At 36.3% G+C, this 26,872-nt stretch overlaps 1 protein-coding gene across 1 annotated transcript in view; it reads right to left on the reverse strand.

Annotated features, from left to right (window-relative positions):
* Positions 1-364: 364 nt before the first annotated feature.
* The window catches only part of RSPH3 (radial spoke head 3), an 85,241-nt gene continuing 58,733 nt past the window's right edge, over positions 365-26,872 (reverse strand). Inside the window, exon 9 of the mRNA XM_044675744.1 lies at positions 365-622. The gene's annotated coding sequence lies outside the window, so the exon portion shown is untranslated. The remainder of the gene's footprint in view (positions 623-26,872) is intronic.

Genomic DNA, 26,872 nt, shown 5'->3' on the forward strand with positions numbered 1-26,872 from the left:
ACAACTAGGAATTATCTGAGGCCAGACTTGAAGCCAGATCTTCTTGACTCAAGACTTGGCACTCTATCCACTGAGCCACCTAGCTGCCCCTAACATTTTTCCAAAATACCAGCATGGCAGGGTATATGAAGGGCCTTGGAGTCAGGAAAACTTAGATTCAAGTTCTGAATCTTAATTTCCTAATGGCCCCAGGCAGCTTCCTGAGACTACAAGTTGTAGACAGTACAAGTTGATATGGTGGAGGGATTTCCCCTACACTCATAAAAATGGAGAAATGGACCAAAGAAGTAACAAACAAAAAGAGAGAATAAACAGAAATGTCAATGACATGGCCAGAAGTGTAAGTTTTTATATTGAGCTTTCTTTAATTTTGGAATAAGTAAAAGGCATACTGTGGTTTTTCTCATTTAGATATGAAAATCATAATGTTAAAATGGACTTTAAATGAAGAGAGCATGGTAACTGACTGATTCACCAACCACAAAATATAAATATTTACTTTTTTCTTACCCTTCCCCCCACCCAAGACAATTTTCACAATGAGTAGCTGAGTCCAGAAAACTGTTGTAAAATATCTTCTTCTCCTAAAGCATGACAAATGATCTTCTTGAATGAAGGTCTCCTGTAAGGATAGAGACATATAAGCCATAAAAATTTCACTTAAGGGAAGGCAGTTATATTACTGAAATAAACTACTACATCAACCAAACATGATGCTCATAGTGGAGTTTTTCAATATCCTTCTGTCACCTTCTATGTAAACTATTTTTCTGAAATATCTATTATGTGATTAAAGCTAAAGGAGAGAGTTCATTGGAAATATGCCAATTAACATATAAATGGAAGAGAAAAATGTCAGTGAAGTTATCTTTATAAGAGTGCATACAAATAGCATTATAACTAATATATCTCTAATCACAAATATAAAAAATATTTATATTATTATTACTATATATAAACAATTTAGATATTTGTATAGCATGTAGATATTATACAAAGTATGACTTTTAGTTAATACTACCTAAGAAAAATAACAATAAACCCTTATTAAGCCATTACTATAGGCCAGACACTGTACTGGGGATGCAAAGAAAAGCAAAAAGTAGTTCCTGCTTCAAAAAGCTCACAATCTAATGGAAGTAAAGAATGCAATAACTTAAAATATTATGCTTTTAGTCTTAAAGGTAATCAAGTATGCTATCATATCATTTATAAAAATCAATCATTCTGAGGTACCCAAAGAAAAAAATGAGTTTCTTGCCCTCAAAGAGTTTACTACTACTAAGAACACAGGTGTTCTTAATGTGGAGTTGGTGAATTGGTGGTTTGTTTTTTGTTTTTACATTTTGAAACTTTCTTTTGATATTTTTAGTTTCTTCTGTAATCCTATATATTTTATTTTGTGCATCCAAAAAAGTTATTTTGAGGAGTCCTACAGTCTTCATCAGGTCAAGAGTTCTATGGCACCAAAAAGGTTAACAACCTCAGTGCTAGGAGGATACAACATATACACAAATAAATATAGAACATACAAAGCAAATCCATTTCGGAGGGGAGGGGAGGAGAACACTAATAACTGGAGGAATATGAAGTTTTATAAATTGAATTCTGTTTCCTTCTTGTTTTGCATTATAATTTTATCAATACTTTATCTTCATTTCTGATTTACCTGTATTTTTTTAAGCAGCATCCAACACTTTGGCCTTATAAATTTTCAGTATTTCATATTATAATTCACCCTGAGCTTTATTTAATAAGCACAATATTTATAAACACTTAATCATTTTTTTGTGTTCCAATAAGGTTTACTTCTTTTCTCACTTGCTACAATGGTACCTAAAAGAGGAAGTCAGCCTATTCTTTGCTTCCCATTGCCATATCCAGATGATTATTCTACTACCAAGAATCAATAACCTCTTCTTTCTTGAAGTCTCTGCTATACTACTCTCTCCACCCCTGCAGTGATATGATTCTTTCCAGTTGTTAGTGAAGAATGAGAATATATTAATATCATTCTATACCCATACATTTTAATTCATAATTATGTTAAGAACATAAGCTTTATTATAGGATCATTTGTCCTGAGGGGAGGGGCTTAAACACAGGGTAATAAATAACATTACTCTGAGATACGAAATTAGTTGAAGCTTATAGTTGTGAGAACAAAGAAAGGTACCCACTGGTCTTAGGGGAATATGTCAGCTCAACTAGGTTAGTAAATGAAAATCAAGGGTAGGAGCATAAAGAGATACAAATTCATTACAAGAAAAGCATTAAAATAAGAAAAAGAAATTGAGGAAGTAAGTATAGGTAAAGAATAGAATCAACTAAAACATTAAATGAAATAACTAATAACTTCAAAGTTGCAGGATATAAAATAAACTCATATGGATCATCAGCATTTCTGTATAAAACCAATAAAACTCATCAGAAAGAGATAGAATGAGAAATTCTATTTAAGATAACTATAAAATGTATAAAATACTTGGAAGTCCACCTATCAAGATACACACAAGAACAAACATTATTTACAGAAATAAAAGCATTGCAGAATAAATGGAGAAAGACTAACTGCTAACAGGTAGGCAGAGCCAAAGTATTAAAATTGTAAGATATCTAAATTGATTTACTTATTTAGTGCCATACTAAACTACCAAGGGACTTTATAGAACTAGGAAAAAATAACAAAATTCATATGGCAGCACAAAATGTCAGATAAAATGGACAATTTGGATTACATATAATTAAAAGATTTTGCAAAAACAAATCTAATATACCTAGAATTAGAAGGGAAAGAGTTAACACAGGCAAAAAAATCTTTGCAGCAAGTCTCCTTGTTAAAGGTCTTAGTTCTAAGATATATAAAGAACTAATTCAAATTTATAAGAGTAATAGAAAAATAAGAAATACGTTTCTGGACATGGCAAAAATGGGAATTTATTTTGCCTGACTATACTTATACCAAGGTTCTGATCATTTTCCCCCTTTATTTTCAGTGAGCAAGGGGCTGGGATGGGTGGGAGGATGAAAAAGATGCCTGCTAATTGAAAAAAGAATAATAAAAATTCAAAAGAACCCCAAATATCATTGATAGCATCTCAGCCATAGTTCAGCTGGGTCAGGTGACCTGAATTCTTCAAGGGCAGCTTAGGTACTCTCTTATAATATCCTTTATATTGGGTATCAACTCTCTTATGAGACATTTTTGGCAACATTCCTTTTAGTCTAAATTCATTCTTCTTGGCAGAGAAAACAGAAGCAAGATGAGAACCGAGCCTTCTGTCTTCAGTTATCATCACCCCAACTCCCCCAAGCAGCAACACTATCCCTTCCTTTGATCCTCCTCTTACACATAACTAGGAAAAACTTTCTTTTTATCCTTAGCTTTCCTCTCTAGCTGAAGGTCACCTGTTCAATGTGAGATTTAGATTTAGTATACCATTTTTAGAAGAGTCACTTGCTCTTGCTTCCATATGTGGTACACATCTCTAAAATCTAAGTTTATAGGTGATTTTTTGTGCATTTATAGGTTTTCTTTAGATGTTTCTACTCTTCCCTCCTTCACTAGCTAACCCTGCCACATGCTTTCTCTCTTCTCATGTGCTAACTAGGTCCACTAGAAATTTATGCTTTTCAAGCCATTCCCCAATTGATAAATGGGCAAGGGACATGAATAGGCAATTTTCAGATAAAGAAATAAAAACTATCAATAAACCCATGAAAAAATGTTCTAAATATCTTATAATTAGAGAAATGCAAATCAAAACAATTCTGAGGTCACACCTCGCAGATTGGCTAAAAAGACAGCAAAGGAAAGTAATAAATGTTGGAGGGGATGTGGCCAAATTGGGACATTAATATATTGCTGGTGGAGTTGTGAATTGATCCAACCATTCTGGATGGCAATTTGGAACTATGTCCAATGGGCTTTAAAAGACTGTCTGCCTTTTGATCCAACCAAACCACTGCTGGGTTTACCCCAAAGAGATCTAAGGAAAAGGACATGTATAAAAATATTTATAGCCACACTCTTTGTGGTGGCAAAAAATTTGAAAACGAGGGGATGCCCTTTGATTGGGGAATGGCTGAACAAATTGTGGGATCTGTTGGTGATAGAATACTGGAAGGAATAATGAACTGGAGGAATTCCATATGAACTGGAACAACCTCCAGGAATTGATGCAGAGAGAAAGGAGTAGAAGAACCAAGAGAACCTTATACACGGACACAGATACACTGTGGCACAATCGAATGTAATGGACTTCTCTACTAACAGCAGTGCAATGATCCAGGACAATTTTGAGGGACTTATGAGAAAGAATGCTATCCACATCCAGAGAAAGAACTATTGGAGTAGAAACACAGAAGAAAAACAATTGCTTGATCACATGGGTTGATGGGGATATGATTGGGGATGTAGACCCTAAGCGATCACTATAATGCAAATATCAAGAATATGGAAATAGGTCTTGATCAATGACACCTGTAAAACCAGTGGAATTGCTCATTGGCTATGCGAGGGAGGTAGGAGGAGGGGAAGGAAAGAACATGAATCATGTAATCATGGAAAAATATCCTAAATTAATTAATTAAATAAAATTCAAATAAAAAGAAATTTGTTTTTATCCTCTGTTATTTGCTGCAAACTTTTATTTCTTGTCTTGATTTCTTTATAAGGTTTTATTGATAACTTTTGTTTTTACATCATAATCATTTCTGATTATGCTTCCTCCCCTACCAAATGAGCTTTCCTTTTTGACAAAGGGCAGAGAAAATATTGATTCATTTAACATAGGAAATGCAGTTACTTGTTATTCAAAAACTCATTTCAGTTAAAAGACTATCTGCCTTTTGATCCAGCCATAGCACTGCTTGGTTTACACCCCAAAGAGATAATAAGGAAAAAGACTTGTACAAAAATATTTATAGCCTCTCTTTTTGTGGTTGCAAAAAATCGGAAAATAAGAGAATGTCCTTCGATTGGGGAATGGTATCTGTTTGGTGATGGAATACTATTGTCCTCAAAGGAATAAAGAACTGGAGGAATTCCATGTGAACTGGAATGTGTGATTTTGGAAATTTGGGGTTCTTTGAACTGATCTTGAGATCTTTGGTCTAAACTTCCTGTGGACGTTTAGGGGACTTGAAAACTATATTTCCCATGATTCCTCTTGCATAATACAGGTGGGCAGGAAGAGTGATTACATAGAGAGAGGTATAAGACTCTGGACGTGATTGGGATGCGCTCTTTCCTGCTGAACAAGCCAGGTGGGCAGAGGTAATGGTGTGCGGCATTTGAATTAGCTCTTATCAGGCACATGGCTTAATTACCAATATGGCTTTCAATAAAACCCTAATATCTTTATATATATATATATACGCATATATATATGTATACTTCTATATCAATTTTTTATTTGTAACAATGACCTCCACGAATTGATGCAGAGTGAAAGGAGCAGAACCAGGAGAACATTGTACACAGAGACTGATACACTGTGGTACAATCGAACATGATGGACTTCTCTACTAGCAGCAATGCAGGGATCTAGAGCAAGGCTGAGGGACTCATGAGAAAGAAAACTAGCCACATTCAGAGGAAGAACTGTGGGAGGGGAAACACAGAAGAAAAAGAACTGCTTGAACACATGGACTAATGGGGATATTATTAGGGATGAAGACACTAAATGATAACTCTAGTCCCACTATCAATAATATGGAATTGGGTCTTAATCAATGATACATGTAAAACTCAGTGGAATTGTGTGTCAGCTAAGGGGGGGTTAGGGGTGTTTGGGGAGAGGGAAAGAACATGAAACATGTAATTATGGGAAAATACTCAAAATAAAAGTAAAAATATAAAAATACAAAAACTCATTTCAGGTAACTAAGGGGAATACCCAGATAGCAACTTTTAGTTTTGTGTGTGTGTGTGTGTGTTTTATTGAGCATGGATTTTAGATACAATTAGAACCAGAAGAAAAAATTCTATCTTATAGTACAAATTCTCCATTCTAACTGCCAACTCTATGAGATAATTTCATGCTGCTAATATGGTTCTATTTACATGTTAAATGGATGGAGCTCCAGGCCATTACCTTGAACAAGTCACATGACCCTATTTGCCTTAGTTTCCTTATCTGTAAAATTATCTGGAGAAGGAAATGGTGAAGCACTCCAATATCTTTGCCAAGAAAACCCCAAATGGGGTCACAAAGAGTTAGATGCACTGAAACTGAACAACATATCATGGTAAATACAAGTTTTAAGTCTTATAAGCTTATAATGGTATTTAAGTTTAAGCTTAAAACTTCACTAAGACTTTTTGTAAACCCTGTATTTAGTACTTAAATACCAAATGGGTCACATTATGATCCCAAGTTATGACCAACCACAATAAATTGATTCTATACAAAAGCGTGATGTTATGATGCTACTCTCATTGTCATCAGTTCACTTTGAGCCCATGAGCAGGTTATTTTAATATTTCTTGACTTCAATTTCCTCATCTATGTAATAATAATTAGAGCCAGCTGACCAAATGCTATGCTAGAGGGAAAGAGAGAGTCTATGATGGGTGAGACTCTCTTCTAGCTTTTCCCTCCTGCTGAATATACACTGAGAGACTTTGAGGGGGTGTCACCCTGAAACTGGGTGACTTGGATGGTCGTGCCACCCCATAGGAGTTGGGGACAAGGCTTCCATATAAGATGAGGCATGTGGTATCCCAATCCAATTCTGAATGAGAGTGGGGTTCACGCAAGCCTCCCCCGAGGTCAGTCAACTTCATAGCAGGTGGTCTGGCTTCAAGATGGAGACAGCCAGAACAAGCTATGGTTCCCCTCCCCCTTGTTGTCATTCAGGCTTTCTAGAACTCTATCTGACTAATGAATGGCTTTTATTAATATCAATATAGGGATTGGGGAAAGGGGTGAAGGGCAGTGGGATTTTGGGGTGCCCTCTTCTCTATTCCTATGGGGTTCATCACTCGGGTGGGAACCTTTGGGGTTCCCACTCCTTAGTGTCTCCCCTTGTCCCTTCTCCTTCAGTTTCTATTCCTATTTCCTATTTCTATCCTTTTCTATAATTACAAGTCAAACTGGAAAGGTTCTCTTCAGCAAGGTTGGGTAATGGGAGAAGGAGCCTAAGAGATGCTCCCAAAAAGGAGTCCAAACATTTAGCTAACTTGAAGGTTGAAGTCTTGATGAGTGAGAAGCGATGGGATGCCTTTGACCAGGGAATTGGGATTTCAATGTCCAAAGAAAGATCCTCAGGAAGCCCTCAGGACTGGACTCGAGCTGAGATGTTCTCCTCCTCCCTCTTTCAGTCCTCCACTGGAACTCCTTCGCTCACCTTCCTCCTCTGGAGAATTCCCAGAATTCCCCCTGGTCTCAACTGTCACCAACTGTCACCCACCATCGGTCACTCCTTCTCTGGCTCTTTCTGTCCCATCCCCCCTTTGCACAAATTGCATCCTTACATCTATAAAGTTATATTGTTATGTCTAAGGGTCCTTCTAAATTTCTTCCGTGAAGTGTAAGAGTTAAATTATGACTCTGGTCCTTATTTTCCATAAAGTTTATTAGTATTTACTTGGATAGGAAAAGGCAGACAGAGAGAAAAAGGCTATTATAGCTAGCCACATGGGTGGTCTTAGTCTGGCCGCAGCAGTCCCCCCAACCCCCCAGACCCCAGGGCTGTCACCTGAGATGGAGATCTTGTACTTCCTCATTTGAGTCTTTTTAACCTCTCCTTTTACATCTAGTCAAAATTCCATCATGTCTGGATCAGGTGTGTAGGCCACAGTCTCATGACTCATGCTAGGTGATGTAAGTAGGTGCCTAGCAGAGGTGGCATAAGCGATGTAGCTCTAGGAGCACAGAGACGCAGGTAGTAACCCATGCGTGATCCTGGGAGAGGGTTCCCTTCACACAGAAGGGCATCTCTGGTGAAGAGTGCCATGGTTTTATACTTGATTTTTTACTTTTCAATTTTTTATTTCAATTATTTGGGTGAAAACAGAATGGAATGCTCATTAAATTTGTATATCAGATGAGCTTGAGAAGGATAGCTATTATGTTAGATGAGAGAATTAGGATCCATAAAGACATGGACAGATTAGAAAAATGGGCAGATGAAATAAAATTCACTGAGTCCTATAAAATTCATTGAGTCCTATGCTCAAGGTAAAAAAACCACCTGCATAGGTATAGAATGGGAGAGGCGATATGTAAACCACTATACACAAACAAGATATACAGAGTATAAGTCGAAGACAGTCACAGAAGGAAGGTGTTAGCATTAAGGGGGTCTGGTAGAGAATTATTGTAAAAGGTAGGATATTTAGTTGATTGGAAAGATACAAATATAAGCAAGGAAGACAGTCTCAGCTTTCAAGCAGCTTATGTTCTAACAGGACAAAAGAATACATAAAAGGGAGTGTGGGGCTTGTGCACAGTTATGAGATAGCCGAGTAGTGAATGGCAGGAAGGCCTAGCTCCAGGAAAGGGAAATTGGGAATTGGCTAGAAAGAGGAGGCAGCAAAGAAAACAAAGGAGATGAGAGGAAGAACCAGCAAAGTGTAGTCTAATAGAAGTCAAGAGAAGAGTTAGTTTCAAAAGAAGTGGTAAACTATCATAACAAGGATTCACTTAACAAAAATATTCACAATAGGAGCCCTTTAAAGAACAAACTGTAGGACTTCAGGGCTAAAATGGCCGCAGAGAGGGCAGCTGAGTGGCTCAGTGGAATGAGAACCAGGCCTAGAGATGGGAGGTCCTAGTTTCAAATCTGGCCTCAGACACTTCCTAGCTGTGTGACCCTGGGCAAGTCACTTAACGCCCATTGCCTAGCCTTTACCGCTCTTCTGCCTTGGAGTTAATACACAGTATTGACTCCAAGACGGAAGGTAAGGGTTTTATTTAAAAAAAAAATAATAAAATGGCTCAGAGTAGATGCAAGGAACTTCCTCTCCTCACCACCTACATATAAAGTGCCTCAAAAGGACAAAGACCAAAATTAGATGAGTAAAGGGTCTCATTCGTACCTTGAAGGTAGGCAGGGTTTGGGCATTTCTGCGCTATCAGGGGGTAAAATTACTCTTACCAAAGCGTGAGCTGCTCACCACTCCCCCACATTATCTATGGTGCCAGAGTCAGAGTGAACATGGGCAATTGCTAGGTTCTTGGGGGGTTGGTGAGGAGAACACAGACTTATCCCAGAGAGCAGCAAGATTTGGGACTCTAGAAGGCTGAGGAACACAGAGATTGGGTACGGAGTTAGGGCAGAAAGGGGCAGATGTAGCAGAGACTGAAAAATAGCCTAAGACAAAAACCTCTCTATAGCTCAATATACAGAGCCTGCCCTCCTCACTCAGACTTCTGACTGGGAAGGGAAGAAAGAACTAGCACAGAAATGGCCACCAACACCCAGGAATTACAATCTGCAACTTCCAAAATGCCCAAGAAAAGAAACTTGACCTGTGATAATTTCTACCAAGAAAAACCGCAGACTACAAAGGATGACAAACAAGCAAACACATCCAAACCTTCCAAAAAAGTTGGAAATTGGTCACAAGCTCTGGAGGAGCTCAGGTTTGAGATGATGAATGAAGTGAGAAAGATAGAAGGAACTTGGCAAGAAAAGTGGGAAATAGTTCAAAAAGAAAGTAACAGTTTAAAAGATAGAATCTCCCTCTTAGAAAAAGAAGCTCAGAAAGCAAATGAAACGATAAGCAAACTAAAGAGCAGAAATGACCTGCTGGAAGCCATGAAAAGCAGGATAGACCAAACTGAAAAGGAAAATCAAAATATCATAGCTGAAAACCAGTCTTTAAAAAATTGGTTGGTGCAGGTTGTAATGATAATTTGCACAGCAATATGGAAAGCAAGATGATGGACAGTTACCTGATTAGAACATAGAATGAACTGAGCCTGGCAGGAGGTGGCATGTGCTGGGACAGTTAAGGCTCAGGTATATAACGAAGGATTTGAACTGGGAGATGCTTCTCAATCTGAGATTGGTTTTGGGGAAGTGGGTGGTTGTAGTGAGGGTAGGCCATAGGTCAACTTGAGTCACCAGCAACCTGAACCAACCAATTTCACAATCCCAGATCCTGTGTTACCCTTATATTAAATAACTCGGATCCTGATTTAATTACCAAGAAGAAGCAACAACATTTAACAGGCAAAGCAACCTGATTTAGGTTGAAACCATCTGGCCCAGCCAGACTGGCAACTGGCAACTGGCAAGCCTGACCATCATCAGTTTCATATACCATCAATATCAACATTAACTTAGTTACTTTAGGACTTCCTGTTTCCCTCCTTCCCAATCATTACCCTGCTTCCCCTCCTAAGCCTGTTAACATTAAATCTTCAAACTTACCAAGATTTGGTGTCTTCTCTATCTTAGGGCTTAGTGATTATATCCTTGGGACATTTGAGGGAAAAGAGAATAGTATCAGTTATAGTAAAATATAATTCTTAGTCAACTTAGGGTTATCCTATCAAGGCCAGAATAGTCAGTTAGAAGTAGCTGTACAATTCTAATCATAGATTCTTCATCTAGCTGGCTATTCTGGGCCACTGTTATGCCTGAAGTTGGGTTCAGCAGATTCACAACAACTGTTTGTTGAGGGATCCCTTGTGTTTCCCTATTACAACTTAAGTGTTTCACTTAGGTATTACCTACACACTCCCCTTCAGCTCCTCATAACACCAGGATCATTATAACAAATGATAAGCAAACTAAAGACCAGAAATGACTGCTGGAAGCCATGAAAAGCAGGATAGACCAAACTGAAAAGGAAAATAAAAATATCATAGCTGAAAACCAGTCTTTAAAAACTAGAATTGGGCAAGTAGAAGCTAATGATCTCACAAGATAGCAAGAATCAATGAAGCAAAGTAAAAAGAATAACAAATTAGAAGGAAACATAAAATATACCTTACCATACTTCCTCTATAGTTAGTAACAATTATAGTTTTAAGAGTATTTGTTTGGGAAGGGAATTTAGGGACCCTCTGCACCCCTTTTCCCTGACCTCATCATCATTTGTTCCTCATTAGTTGTTCCAGAAATAAATCCTTTTTAATTTTGTTCCAGTCAGATCTGTGAAATATGAGTTGGGAGGGAGGCTGAGACTTGTGGGCTGAGAGGGGAAGGAAAGCAGTTCTCCATTTTAAAATCAGATCTAGCTTTGGGGATAAGGGAGGCTTGTCTGGGTGAAGCTTGGCACGAAGAACTTACTGGGCTCCCACTGGTTTTCTTCAATAGAGGACATTTCCTTTTAGCTTTCTAACTCTAACACAACCATATTGGGGAACCCAATTGTCAAGAATCCTCAAGTTGTCTCCCTAGTAAAGAGTGGTGGCTGTGGAGGAGAACTGGTTTTATACTATAACCAAGGGGTTACCAAACCACACCCCAACTATCTTAAACCCTCTTTTTTACAGGTCCCTAACACATGTTAAGATGCAGGACTCTTTGTCCTTTCTAACAAGCACCTCACTTTGGCTGCCATTCTGGCTCCCATAATCTAGTCCCTTTTTCTGTCTTTCATAGTGTGGCAAACTTTCTATAGTCCTGGCTATTGATTAAGTAAGTGTATAATTACTTAAATCATTTTAATTGGGCCCTGATTCAAGGACCTGTTATAGGTTTATTTTTCCTTTACTTATATTTTTTAGACATAAGACTTTGATATTTTATATTCCATCCACAAGTTATTTTCTCTTTCATTTGGATTTTTTGATATTTTTTTAATTTCTTTTGCCAATTGATTCATATACCTCATAACTCAGCAATGCCTCCCTGAGTGATCCCTGTGTTTGTCATTAACCTTGTCAAGGGGGAAGACTATGTTATTGTTGTGAACTTTGATTTGAATTTGACCCTAATTTAAAATAAGTGACTACCTCCAAGAATATAGAAGGTAAACTTTTTTGGAGAAGGTGCCATGAAGATGCCTGCAGAGACTACACACTACACCAGAAGATCCAGAGTGAACTTTGTGATATAGTGAATTTGAACTATGGGGGGTTGAATGCATTTATTTTGAATGTATACTCTTATACCAAAGTGGATTGCCCCCAAATTAGCTTTTTGTCAATGTAGCAATCATTGGTTTTGTTTTTTCTCTTTTATTTCCCTTATCCCCAAGTTATTGTAATTTTCCTTTAGAAACTGCAATATTTTATATACTTTTAGTTAAAAATCTTTAGTTTTAAGTTGATTACATTTAAATGATCCCTTTGTGGGGAGACTGGTCTCCCAAAGGATCACAGGGGGGAAATGTATAATTAGAAAACCTTGAAACCTTTTGAACGACATTTCCCAGAATTCCTGTTGATCTCTCCACCACGTTGTGTAGTCACATTTTGTATGTAGTGTGCTGTAAGCGCTTCCTCTTCCTCTCTTTTTCCTGTGTGCGGGGATGAGGAAGGTGGTTTTTTGTTCTAGCTTTTTTATGCTAGTTGTTATTAATAAATCTTATTAAATATAATACTTAGAATATTGGATATTAATTTTGAAACTTACCCAATGAATTGGACATTCAAATTAAAAAACTAGAAAAGAGAACAAATTAAAAATCTCCAGATAAAAACTAAACTAGAAACCCTAAAAATTAAAGGTGAAATTAATAAAAGTGAAAGTGAAAGAACTATTGAATTAATAAATTAGACTAGAAGCTGGCACTTTGAAAAAACAAATAAAATAGATAAAGTACTGGTAAGTCTAATAAAAAAAAGGAAAGAAGAAAACCAAACGAACAGTATCAAAAGGGCAACCTCACCTCTATTGAAGAGAAAATTAAGGTAATTATTAAGAACTATTTTGCCCAATTATATGTCAATCTAGGTGATATGGATGATTATTTACAAAAATATGAATTTCCTAGGTTAACAGAAGAAGAAATAGGATATTGAAATAATTCCATATCAGAAAAAGAAATTGAACAAGCCATCAAAGAACTCCATAAGAAAAAATCCCCAGGGCCAGATGGATTCACAGGTGAATTTTTTTTAACATTTATTAATATTTATTTTTTAGAAAAGTTAACATGGTTACATGATTTATGCTCTTACTTTCCCCTTCACCCCCCGACCTCTCTCTCTCCCATGGCCGATGTGCATTTCTACTGGTTTTAACATGTGTCATTGATCAAGACCTATTTCCAAATTGTTGATAGTTGCATTGGTGTGGTAGTTTCGAGTCTAACACAGGTGAATTCTATCAAACATTTAAAGAACAGCTAACCCCAATACTATACAAACTATTTGACAAAATAAGCAAAGAAGAGTTCTAACAAATTCCTTTTATGACACAAATATGGTACTGATTCCAAAGCCAGGTGGACCAAAAACAGAGAAAGAAAACTATAGACCAATCTCCTTAATGAACATAAATGCAAAAATCTTAAACAGAATACTAGCAAAAAGACTCCAGCAAGTGATCACGAGGGTTATTCATTATGATCTGGTGGGATTTATATTAGGAATGCAAGGATGGTTCAATGTTAGGAAAACCATTCACATAATTGACCATATCAACAAGCAAACCAACAGAAATCACATGATCATCTCAGTAGATGCAGAAAAAGCCTTTGACAAAATACAACATTTATTCCTACTGAAAACACTTTTTAGAAAGTATAGGAATAGAAGGGCCTTTCCTAAAAATAATAAACAGTATATATTTAAAACCATCAGCAAGCATCATCTCCAATGGGAATAAATTAGAAGCCTTCCCAATGAGATCATGAGTGAAACAAGGATGCCCCTTATCACCTCTTTTATTTAACATTGTACTAGAACAGTAGCAATCAGAGAAGAAAAAGAAATTGAAGGTATTAAAATAGGCAATGAGGAGACTAAACTATTACTCTTTGCAGATGATATGATGGTCTACTTAAAGAATCCTAAAGAATCAACTAAAAAGCTAGTGGAAATAATCATCAACTTTAGCAAAGTTGCAGGATACAAAATAAACCCACATAAATCATCAGCATTTCTATATATTTCTAAGACATCTTAGCAGCAAGAGTTAGAAAGAGAAATTCCATTTAAAATCACCCTAGATAATATAAAATATTTAGGAATTTATCTGCAGAGACAAACAGGAATTATATGAACACTTTCCACACAATTAAAACTAGATCTAAACCATTGGAAAAACATTAATTGCTCATGGGTAGGATGAGCTAACATAATAAAAATGACAATCCTACCCAAATTAATTTACTTATTCAGTGCCATACCTATTCAAACTACCACAGATCTGACAACAGATATTACAAAAGCAGGTTTTATGATTTCTATTGTGGGAGAGAGCAGGGTGTGCACACCTGTGATTTTATCAGTGTAGGGAGCTAACTGCTGGTGAAAAAACTTCCAAATGATCAACTGTTCTGTAACTATTTTTGAGTTGCCCAGCTCACTAGAAGTACCAGTAGGTGTCAAAGGGAAGACCTGACCTTGGGTCTTCTTGACTCTGAGGCTAACTATTCAGGCACAGTTTCTCATCTCCATTTTACAGATGAGGAAACCAAGGTTCAGAGTGGTGTAGTGACTTTCCCACTACACCACATCATCACTAAGTTAGCTAATATCAAGTTCAAGGCTCTTTCTACTCTGCCAAGCCTATTTAATATAGCCTTCTATGTTCAGTCATAACACAAATTTCAAAATGAATACTGGAAAACTTGACTTAAATTGCTTAAAATCCAAAACTTTCTTAAGAATTTTGGTAGTGCACTATATTGTGTTACCTAAAATTATACCCTACTGCCTATAACTCCAAGACAGAGGCCATTTGGGTTATTCTCCAAGCTGGTCTCTGGCAACTCTACCCTTTATTTGGAGCCAGGTTGTATTGAGAATAATCCAATTTTCTTCCTCCCTTTGTATGTTTTCTCTTTTGCCTAATTCACTACTTATTTGCAGCACAGGCAAAGGAAACTTGCTTTTTATTTATAAATTTTATTTATATTGCTATCTTTGTTTCCCATTAATACAAATAATGAAAAATTGGCATTGTATGCCTGCAGTTAATGTTCAATTGGGTTGTTGTCTCCAGAATTTTTCAAGACTTCTAGAAATGGGGAAATTGAAAGACCCCTGGGAATAATTATAATTTGTATTTCTCATCTGGTAAAATAAGTATTTTATTCATTTATAATTATATTTACTAAAGAAATAATTGTTGTGGCTCTACTTAAAGATATAACGTAAATAATGTGCTTTTTCACCATGATGATTATAGTTCCACCATGTTTCAAACTACATAGGCTAGTTACTCCCAGACTAAGTGTCTACAGTTTATCTTTCATAGAATAACTCTCAAACCAAAATGAACTTTAATTTACCTTAATTTTACAAATAAGCATATGAGCTATATAATACTGTTAGGGGATTGGGAGAAAAGGCCTATGAAATCAATAAATTTGAGGATACCACACTACCAAAGAGGTTGAAAATTAGCAATACTGAGTTGCTACATAGCCAACAAACTGATTTTCCTAAAACATTAAGTCTTTTCACATTACCCTTCTATTTAATCAACTCCAGTGACTCTTTTACCTGCAGAATTAAAAAATAAAATTGTTCATCAAGTTAGTTTTTAAAGTAATGATGTTATATAAATTATCTTTCTGATTCTGCTTAACTGCCTCAATTCATAAAATTTTTTCTGTCTTTGAAATCATCTTTTTCTTCCTTTTTTTTATAGCACAGCTGTATTCCATTCCATTCCTAAATCATACTTTGTTTAGTCATTCCCCTTCTGAAGGGATAGAAACTCAACATGCCCTGACCATCACTGTGCAAATCCTGTTTGTTTCCCTTCTGGCTATGTCCTTACTACTAAGCTCCCTCAGTTACTTTCCCTCAACATCTTACTCCAGATCTACCTACTCCTTTCACTGTGCTCTCTAGAATGCCATAATTAAGCTTTCATCTTAAATCATTTCCTTTCATAATCTTCCTATCATCTTGCATTCAAGGAGAAAGAGTTCTCTCCCAATGACATAGCATCCTTGGCCTTCCTTTCCCACCCTTCTTCCGCTCTGGGGTTGGAGAGAATACTCCTTGCTCTTCACTGCTGCTTCCAGATTTTCTCTTGATCAATATCAACCACTTCTCCTTTGAAGTACATTCAATCTACATTTGAATATACAAGATTCTGGTGATTGTAGTCTACTGATCTGGAGGACATTATCCTTTCTTCTTCCCTCGAGGACTTCAATATACATACTGCTTACTCCTTCAAACACCTTAATTTTCCTTTCTCAATTTGCTCATTTCTATGACCTTTACACTACTTCAGCTATACACAGAGATGATCATACCCTTAATCTTACAAGTACCCACAAATGTTCCACTTTCTTTTTTCATGAACTGTGAAATTTCTTTATCTGCAGTTTATATTTTATCTATTCTACAACTTCTATTCTTCATCCTTATTATAATCCCCAATCCTGCCACCCCTTGGTTCTGCCCCAGGCCATAAACTCTGCACTGGCTACATTCTCTTTCCTTCCACATTTCAACCTCTTGGTGAATGCATTTAACTTGATGCTATCCTTTATTTTGGAATCCTTTAACACTTTATTCTATTGCCAATCATGCCCTGCTAAGATCCAACTTTGGATTACTGACATCATCATCTGCTGCATTCACTCCTATTAGTGTATGGCTAAACAAAGCTGGTAAAAATAATCAAACTGCTGGCAGAGTCCACTATAAATTTATGTTACATAATATAAACTGGGCCCTCATTGAAGCAAGGCAATCCTTTTATACCTCCCTAATTGATAAGACTATCTCACTCACCACATTGGTTTTTCCAAATTTTTTCATCCCTTCCCCTCAGACTTTTTAAGGCTGCCCTCCTCCTGCTCTCTCAGCTGAGAGTCTTATCTCATATTTCACTGAAAAACTGAGGCCATTTGTCAAGGTCTTCTCTCATCTTGCACCATGCATATGTTTTCCACCACAATCTTCCTCCTTCATCCATGTCTTACATGAAGAAGTGGTCCTTCTCCTTGTCAAGCCAAACTCCTCTATGTATACAAGTGATCTCATTTCATTCCATCTTTTCCATTAGTCTGTCCTCTTACTAATCATCAATCTCTGCTGTTGACTGGCTGCTTTCCTACAAAGTCCTACTATCTTGTCTGCAAACACATGTTTTCCCACGCTCTATAATCATTTGATCTGACCATACCTGTTAGTTATCATCCTCCCTTTTGTGGCTAATCCCTTTGAGAAGGCTATCCTGAATCAATATCTCTACTATCTTTCTCTTCACTCTGTTCTTAACTCTGTAGTTTGGCATCTGACTTCATTATTTAATTAAAATTGCTCTCTCCAAATTACCACTGATCTTGTAATCTAATGACCTTTCCTCAATCCTCGTTCTTCCTGACCTAGTTCTACATCTTTTGATACTGTTGGAACACATTCTACTTCTTAATATGCCTTCTACCTAGGTTTTCATATTTTTATATTTCTTCTCAGGCTCCTATGGTGGGATCTTCACAAAAATAGTATTTTCTAATAATCACTAACCATCATATCTCAGTCCTGGGCTTTCTCTTCTTCCTTTATATAATTCACTTGGTGATCTCCTTAGCCTCCCCTTCATCTAGGCAGATGGCTTTACTTACCAAGTCCAAAGTCTCTCCTAAACTGCAGCATCACATCTCCAACTGCTTATTAGACATCTACAACTGGACATCTTGTAGACATCTTAAACTCAACATGAGCCAAACTGAATTGTCTTTGTCCTGAAACCTTTCTTCCTTCTGAACTTTCTTATTAGTTAAGGCCTCCCATTTTCCCAGGTTCCTAATCTCGGTATTATCTGGGATACCTTCCTCTATCTCATCCTTAAATCCAATTGGCTGCCAAGGATTCTCTGTTACCTTTGTAACATCTCACATATTTGTCCCCTTTTCTCCTTTGATACTGTTACCCTGGAGTAGGCCCTCATCACCTCACATGCAGATTATTACAACAATAACTGTTGGTACCCTTTGATCCAGTAATGCCACTTACTGGGTCTGTATCCCAAAGAGATAATAAAAAAGGGGAAACTTGTACAAAAATATTTATTGCTGCTCTTTTTGTGGTGGCAAAGAATTGGAAATCATGGTGATATCCATCAGTTGGGGAATAGAGGAACAAATAGTGGTACATGTTCATGACGGAATACTATTGCGCTATGAGAAATGAATTGCAAGATGATTTCAGAAAAAGCTGGAAAGAACCGTGGGAACTAATGCAGAATGAAATAAGCAGAACTGGGAAAACATTGTACACAATAACAGCAATACTAAACAATTATTATCTATGAAAACTTGGCTATTCTAAGTAATGCAATGAACCGGGACAGTCCTGAAAGACTTATGATGGGGAATACTATCCATCTCTAGAGAAAGAATTGGTCTTTCTCATCAGTGTACTTTTGGTTTTATTTTGGGGTTTTAATTATATATGAGTGTGCTCTTACAACAATGACCAATATGGAAATGTGTTTTGCATTACAATAAAAATGAAGACAAACAATAACTGCTAGTCTGCCTGCCACAAATCTCTGCCACTTCAGTCTGCTCCTCTCTCTATTTCTATTTCTCTCTCTCTCTCTCTCTCTCTCTCTCTCTCTCTCTCTCTCTCAATAATATGAGAAGAGATAGGAATTTTATCTAAAAGATAAGTGAATATAAACCTCCAAAATCTGAATTATATCTGTGAATTTTTACTAAAAGTATCAATTTAAATTAGTGGGAAAAAAACTCATATTTTTATATGCAGACAGATTCAATTTTTAAGCCTTGTCATTTTGGGCCCTCGTTAAGCCAATTTAAATGATCTATCAAAATAACTTTAATGTATGTTTTCAATCATTTAATGACATTTAAAAGTCTGAAATGGACTTTTCATCAAAATATGTTTTCATTTATTGTTTTAATCTATTATTTGACTAATGTTATATAAAAACATTAAAAAAAATAAACAAACCAGGTTACAGGCTTATTGTTAACAAACACAGTCTAGAGGAAATCCCAAGAGAGAAAACAGAATTAATTTTGATTACACAAAATTGAAAAGCCTTTTTCAAGAACAAAAATCAATGTGGGTGAGTTTACAATAATAGCTGATAGAAAAGAACATTTTTGTATCAGGTTTCTCAAATAAGTGTCTGATATCCCCAAAATGCTGGAAATTAAGAGAATAAAATTAGAAAAAGAGTTATTTCTCAAATGACAAATAGTTAAAGTATATGAACATTTAAAAAATGACAAATTATACACTATTAGCAAACATAACTCTGAGGTTTCATCTTACAACTAGCAAAGACAACAAAAAAATGGAAATGGGTAATATTGGAGGAGTTATGGCTGGACAGTATATTAATACACTGTTGGTGATTTTTCCAACCATTCTGGAAAGCAACTTCAAAGAAATGGAAATTGAGGGGATATCCATCAATTGGGGAATAGTTAGATGAATTATGGTAAATGATTGTATAGAATATTACTGTACCATAGTGAAAGAGATAGAAAGCAAGGGAAAAGCTTTTGCAGAGGTTTGTGATTGACCCTGCAAAGCTGGGTTGGCTCATGCATGGATCTGAACAGGAAAGATTCCAAAGAGTGTGGGGAAAGGATTTAAGGGAGACTCAGAGTAACAGTTTGGGGAGAGTGTTCCCGTCTCTTCCCGAGTTTGGAGGGAGCACTTCCTGCCATTTGTGACCTGACTTTCTGTGGGAAGCCATTTGCCCTGATCCTGAGATTCATCCTGAGATGATCATCCATCCTGGCCCTGAGAGAGAGAGATCCTCTCCACTCATATTTCTTCTGTTCCCATCAACCAGTTCCTGTGTTCCAGTAGACTAAGAGATTTCGTCTTGCTGAGAAAAAAATAACCAGAGCCCAGAGACCTGTCTGCCTGGAGGTGTGGTCAAAGTCATATTTGGCTGAGCCCATCAGGGTGACTTCATCATCTACCTCACTCCTATCTAATCCTATTGAACTATAACTTGTCCACCATTAATATTTGGAGGGCCAGTAGGTCAGGAAGCTAGATAGGGTTTTGGAGGGTCTAGATAGACAGAGTAGATCAGGTAGCATCAAGACCAGAAGAGGGGTTCATGTGAGCTCCATAGATTGGAGAGAGATTAGTGTTAGGGATTCCAATCCCTGGCCCTTCAACCCTTTCCCTTTGTTGAACTATTTTAATAAATCAAATTACTATTTTTACAAGAATACAGTAGTCATATTGCATTTTCCTGCCAGTTGGGTGGTTTGGCCTATCAGACCAGCCAATAGCATGATACAGACCAGAGGACTTTACTGGACTACCATAAGACTAAGTCCAGTAATTTGCCTTATTTCAGTAGGAAGCAATGAGCAGATTAATTTGAAAAAAACTCCAAACTACATTAAATAGTGAATAGCAAAATGAGTAGAATGAATAGAATACTGTAAACAGCTATAGGTTTAACAGCTGAAGAATAACTTGTAAATATTAACCTCCAAGAATGAATTGAAAAATGGAAACATGAAAGACATGATATATTGGTTTGCTAGAGGATGCCTTCTATGGTGTGGGCAGGGGAGTGAGGGGCTTGGATACTGGAAATAAATTTGATTAAGAAAAAGAAAGAAAATTAGTCTGTAGACCTGGGGACTGAAAGAAGTCAGGTCAGTGTGAAATGAAATCATGTTTCCAGATGTTAAGAATTATTCTGCATCTTTTGTGACTATAAAATAATTTACTAGGAAAAAAAACTCAGATCAAACATTCAAAGAACAACCAACTTCAAAACTACATGGGATATTTGGAATAATAGGGGAAGAAAGAATCCTCCCAAACTCTCTTGATGACAAATTGGTACTGATACCTAAAACAGAAAAAGCTAAAACATAGAAAGAAAATTATAAATCAATCTCCCTAATGAACATTGATGCAAAAAATTTAAATAAAACACTAGGCAAGGAGATTAAAACATTATATCACCAGGATCATATACCATGGTTTTACACCAGGAATGCAGGGATGATTTAATATTAGGAAAACCATCAGCTTAATCGACCATATCAGTAACAAAACCAGTAATAAAAATCATTATGACTATTCAATAGAGTCAGAAAAAGCTTTTGACAAAATATAACACCTGTTCCTTTTAAAAACATTAGAAAACATTGGAGTAAATGGAGCTTTCCTTAAAGTGATAAATGGCATCTATCTAAAACTATCAGCAAGCATTATTTATAATAAGGATAAACTTAAATCTTTCCCAGTAAGATCAAGGGTGAAGCAAGGATAACTATTACCACCATCATTCAATATTAACTAGAAATGCTAGCTATAAGCACCAGGATTTTGAAAGAATTAGAATAGAAAATGGGGAAATTTGCAGATGACAGTATACCTAGAGAATCCTAGAGAATCATCCAAAAAACTAATAGAAATAACAACTTTAGCAGAGTTGCAGGATACAAAATAACTCCATATAAAATCATCAGATTTACCACCAATAAAACCCAACAACAAGAGACAGAAAAGGAAATTCCAATCAAAATAACTTAGGCAATATAAAATCCCCGAGGGTAAACCTACGGAAACAAACCTATCAACTATAAGAACACAATTACAAAACACTCTTCACACAAATAAAGTCAGACCTAAACAAGAGGAAAAACATTAATTGATTATGGATAGGCTGGGCCAATATAATAAAAATGATAGTCCTAACTAAATTAATTTACCTATTTGGTGCTAAATCAATCAAACTACCCAAAAATTATTTCATGAAGCTGAAAAAATATCAAAATTAATCTGGAAGAACAAAAGACCATAAATGAAAAGAAATATGAAGATTTTAGTCATACCAGATTTCAATTTTGCTAATAATAATCAAAAAACACTTTGTTACTGGCTAAGAAATAGAGTAATGGATTAATGGAATGGGTTAGATAAACAACATTATTAATGTCCACAGCAACTTGGTCCTCGATAAACAAAGATACAAGCTTTTGGGGAAAGAATTATTTGACAAAAACTGCTGGGATAAAGGGGAAACAGTATGGAAGAAACTAGGCCCAGGTCAATATCTCACACCATACACCAGAATAAAGTCAAAATGGAAACTTGATCAAGAAATAAAATCTGACACCATAAACAAGTTAGGGGAACACTGAAAAGTTTACCTGTCCAACTTATGGATAAGGGAAGAATTTGTGACCAAACAAAACCCAGAAGATATTATAAAAAAAGAAATGGACAATTTTGATTACATTAAATTAAAAAGGTTTTATATAAACAAAATCAATGTAACCAAGGTTGGGAGGGAAACAAAAAATTTGGGAAAAATGTTTTATAGCAAGTATCTCTGGTAAAGGCCTCATTTCTCAAATGTGCAGAGAACTGTGTCAAATTTATAAGAATACAAAGTATTCCACAAATGATATGAACACAGTTCTTAGAGGAAGAAAATTTAAAACTACCAATTGTCATAAAAAATGTTCCATATCACTAATAATTAGAAATGCAAACTAAAACAACTTTGAGATATTACCTCACACCTATCAGACTGGCTAATATGACCAAAAAGGAAATGATAAATGTTGGAGAAGGATGTGGGAAAATTGGGACACTGATACACCACTGGTGGAACTGTGAACTGATATATCTATTTGGAGAGCAATAAGGAACCATGCTCTAAGGTCCCTAAAACTATGTATATCCTTTGGCTCAGCAATACCACTACTGTGTCTCTATCCCAAAGAGATAAGAGAGAAGGAAAAAGGACCCACCAACAGAAAAATATTTTTAGAAAGAGTTTAGATAAAGGGGTACAGAAAAATATTTTGTCTTTTTTGCATTTATTTGTGAGGTTTTTATGTCCTGATTTGTGGTAAAAAAAATTTTTAAGTGCCATGTACAACTGAGAATAGCTACATTCCTTTTTATACCCATTCAGTATTCTCCAGAGGTCTATCATTTCTAACTTTTCTTTTCTTTCTTTTTTTTTTTTTTGAGTTTAATTGGGCAAAAGTTTAATATTGCTATTTTAGAGCATGAAAACACACAAGTGAAATCACTAATGATCCTTGTATTGATTCAACATTAGGTATTAATTGCATGACCATCATAGTACCTCTTTACATTATCACATAATCACCAGAATTATCAACTGCTTTTTAAAAAAAAGGGCACAGTTCAATATTTACAATTTGCACACTGTTATTATGTAAAAAGTAGATTCATGGTACAATCCTGCAAAAATGGAAGCCTATGAATTTGACAAAGATGCCAAGTCATGTTTGAGACAATTTTGGTCAACTTGCAAATACTTTTGAAGCAATAACAGAGCAGGAAATAAAGGACAAAAAAAGCATTCTATAGCCAGATAAACATTTGATATTTTCTTTCCCTTTAAGAATACTAGTTAAGGCCACTTTGGGCCTTATAATGTATACATGTTTGCCTATGATGATCTTGCTAACTATTATACAACATCTGATGTTTTCTGCTAGGATTATAGTTTAAGAAAGCCATAGTTACAAAAGGCATCTACTGTAATATTTAAAACTTCCTTTATGGCAATCAGTACTGAATTCACTTGTCTTAAACAATGAACAAGGGAAGATTGTCTCATGTTTCTTTTTCAAAAATATGTTGAGGATTAAGTGGCTTTCAAGCAACATGGTAGGTTTAAAAATTTTGCAGTTTAGATCACTCTATTGGGCTTATGAATTGGTGAGTTGTAATAACATTGGCACATTAGATTGAAATATACTTTCTAGTTCCATCATTGTCCAAATTAAGTGCCATTTCTTCTGATATGAATAATGTTCAAATCCATGTCATGGGTTTGATTTTTCCTCCAACTAGCATTTGATTCACTGCTTACATGAGTAAGAGTACTTGAACAAAACCTTATACTAGCCATTGTGCCACTAAGACCACACAGAGGTATGGCTTCACAGAAGGGTTGCAAATCAGTTTATACAGATGAGCTAGTTTATGTTGACCTGGGGCAGGTGGATTCTCAGGGAGGAACCCCTGAGGGGTTTGCTGTGAGGGTGCTTCACATCCCCTTGGAGCCAAGGCCCTTCTTCCTCCTCTCCTTGAACGGTTTCAGTAAATGAAGAATCATGAAGAGATTAAAGGTGTATTCAAAAGTTTACTCTAATGAGCAAAGTGTTCATGGATCAGATTTGTGGATATATTTCTAATATTTCACAAGATTGATTTCTGAATCCTTAAATTGGATTGGGTTAAATTTTTGTTGAACTTAAAAATTAAGGCTCTATTATTATCTACAGTCTGAAAGCTGGCAGACAAGTTGTAAAAGTCTTTTGGAATGAAAAAGTCTTACACTTAACATCTGACAAAATGGTCAGTCTCTGAAAAAAGGTTTCAGTCAGGGGAGACAGAAGTTTTTTCACTAGTCAAAAAGGACTTGCAAATTACTCTTCCTGGGTCCCTGGCTGTACAACTCTGTTACCACTTGTTTCTTTATCTTTGTAACTGGATGCTAATATTATGTTAAAACCTTTGCTGTTTCCTTTGTTCAATGGACATTTCAAAAACCCCTAATGCTGAAAAGGCATCTCTCTCTCTCTCTCTCTCTCTCTCTCTCTCTCTCTCTCTCTCTCTCGCCTTGCTGACATCATGCTACAGATCAGTCTGTGTAACTTGTCTATTTTTTGTTATATGTCTCTCTTTCCCTAGTCCTTAAACCCCATTGTTTTTGCAGTCTTTGGCTCCCCTCCTAGGTGAAAGAATCCATGTAGGATTTTTGGGGAGGCTGGACCTCTTCACTCCTCCTCCTCCTCTCCACCCTGGGCTGAGCTTTGCCATCTTGGGGAAGGGAGGAAAGAGTTTTCTACTAGGAGATCAGTCTGTCCTGCCCCTGGAAGGCCCATTTCTAACTTATCTAAAATTCTATTCAGATCTTTAATTTCTTATTTTAAAAATTAGATTTATCTAGGTATGAGGGGGATGAATTAAGATCTCACACTGTTATAAGTTTTAGGCACTATGCCATTTAGTGCACGTATATTTAGTACTGATATTCATTCACTGTCTATTGTACCTTTTAGCAGAATGTAGTTTTCTAGTTTATCTCATATTTAAGTCTAATTTCACTTTTGCTTCATCTAAGATAATTACTACTCTTGCCTTTTTAACTTTGGCTAAAGCATAATAGATTTTGCTTAAGTCCTTTATTTAAACTTTATGAATCTTTCTCAAGTATATTTATTTTAATAAAATATTGTTGTATTCTCATTTCTAATCCATTCCATCCTCTTCCATTTTATGGGTAAGTCCATTCCATTCACATTCAGTTTCGACTACTACTTATATATCCCTCCACGTTATTTTCTTACACTTTTTGTTTTTTTCCTCATCTTCTAAGAAATTTTCTTTCTGCTTAATCTCTCCTTCATTTAGCCTCCTTAGTATTCCTAATTTAATTCCTTTCATTTAACTCCTTTCCCTTATGTTTCCCAGTAAGGTGAAATGTATTTCTGTACCCAACTGTGGATATTTTTATGTGTATTCTCCTTGTTTGAGGGAGTATCTGAATGTAAGATGAAATCCCCTAGGATGAAGGCAGGTGTTGGAGAGAAGAAAAAAGCATGGACATTGAGGAAAGGAAGAGGCTATCCTGGAGACTAGTAGATAGCAGCTGCCAGAATTTCAATTCCACAGTAGATATGGACTGAGTAAAACTCAGGCAAAGAGGTTACTGTGCGATTGTAGTAGATGAAGAGTCTGGAATAGCTCACCTATCTTGACCACTGAGTTGAGGGGAATAAGTGAAAGGGTAGCCAGTGTTGAGAGAGGGCAGATAGGGAAGCACTGTCAAAAGAAAACCCAGCCAAGTCTCATCAATGCTGAGCCTGAAGATGGAAGAAGTTGGAAAGAAAAAAACTTAAAATGAAAGCAAAAGTTTTTTACCCCCTTTGCTTGATGGTTTTTGCTTATGGAGCAGGCAGCATTCTAGAGAGAATAGTGGAATTCATGGGTAGGCTATGTTTTGGGGATGAAGCATGGAAGAAGAATGGTAACAAAGGATCAGTTACTGGAGAATGTGGAATGATGTTTAAATGAAGACTGATGGGAGTTTCAGAATCACTGAGATGGAAAATGATAAAAAGGGAAGTTTGTCATCATTAAGATTTTGGATAGATGCTCAGTGTCCATAGAACTTTGGCTTGTAGGTGGAGTTCTTTCATGGTCTTAAGCAGTTTGAGTTGAGGAAGCAAGTACTTGGAACTAGGAATGGTTTTACTCTTTTTCCTTAAGCAGACAACCAGACTGGAGACTTAATTTAATGGTGCTTCTTCTTTTTCCTGGGAAATAGGAGTCTAGCACTCAAAAAATGTTGTTTCTTCTTTTTGATCAGGAAGCTAGAGACTAAGAAGATGCATCTTGATAGAATGACATCCTCTCCCTTTACCACAACATCTGGAGACTGGTGCAATGGAAAAGTACCTGCTCTCTTCCTATGGGGGCTGTCAGAGGATAAGTATGAAGTAACAAAATTGCATCCTCTCCCCTTACCACAGCAGCAATGAGTTTGACAAAGATGATGAAAAAGGAAAAATGATAGTTGTTAGAATGGCTGTTAGAAGTCAGACACACTGGTAGGATTTTGGTAGAGCTATAACTTGGTCTAGCAGTCCTGGAAAAAGCAACATGAAACTATCCTCCCAAAGCCACTCAAATATGCATATTAACCTATACTACAAGGAGACCCAAAAGAGGATGAAAAAAAACTTTTATTGCATCTCTTTAGAGCTTGAGGCCAATCCACAATTACAGGCATTATAATCTAACAAAAGATACTT

Source organism: Gracilinanus agilis, chromosome 4 (assembly GCF_016433145.1).
Source record: "Gracilinanus agilis isolate LMUSP501 chromosome 4, AgileGrace, whole genome shotgun sequence".
Lineage (NCBI taxonomy): Eukaryota > Metazoa > Chordata > Mammalia > Didelphimorphia > Didelphidae > Gracilinanus > Gracilinanus agilis.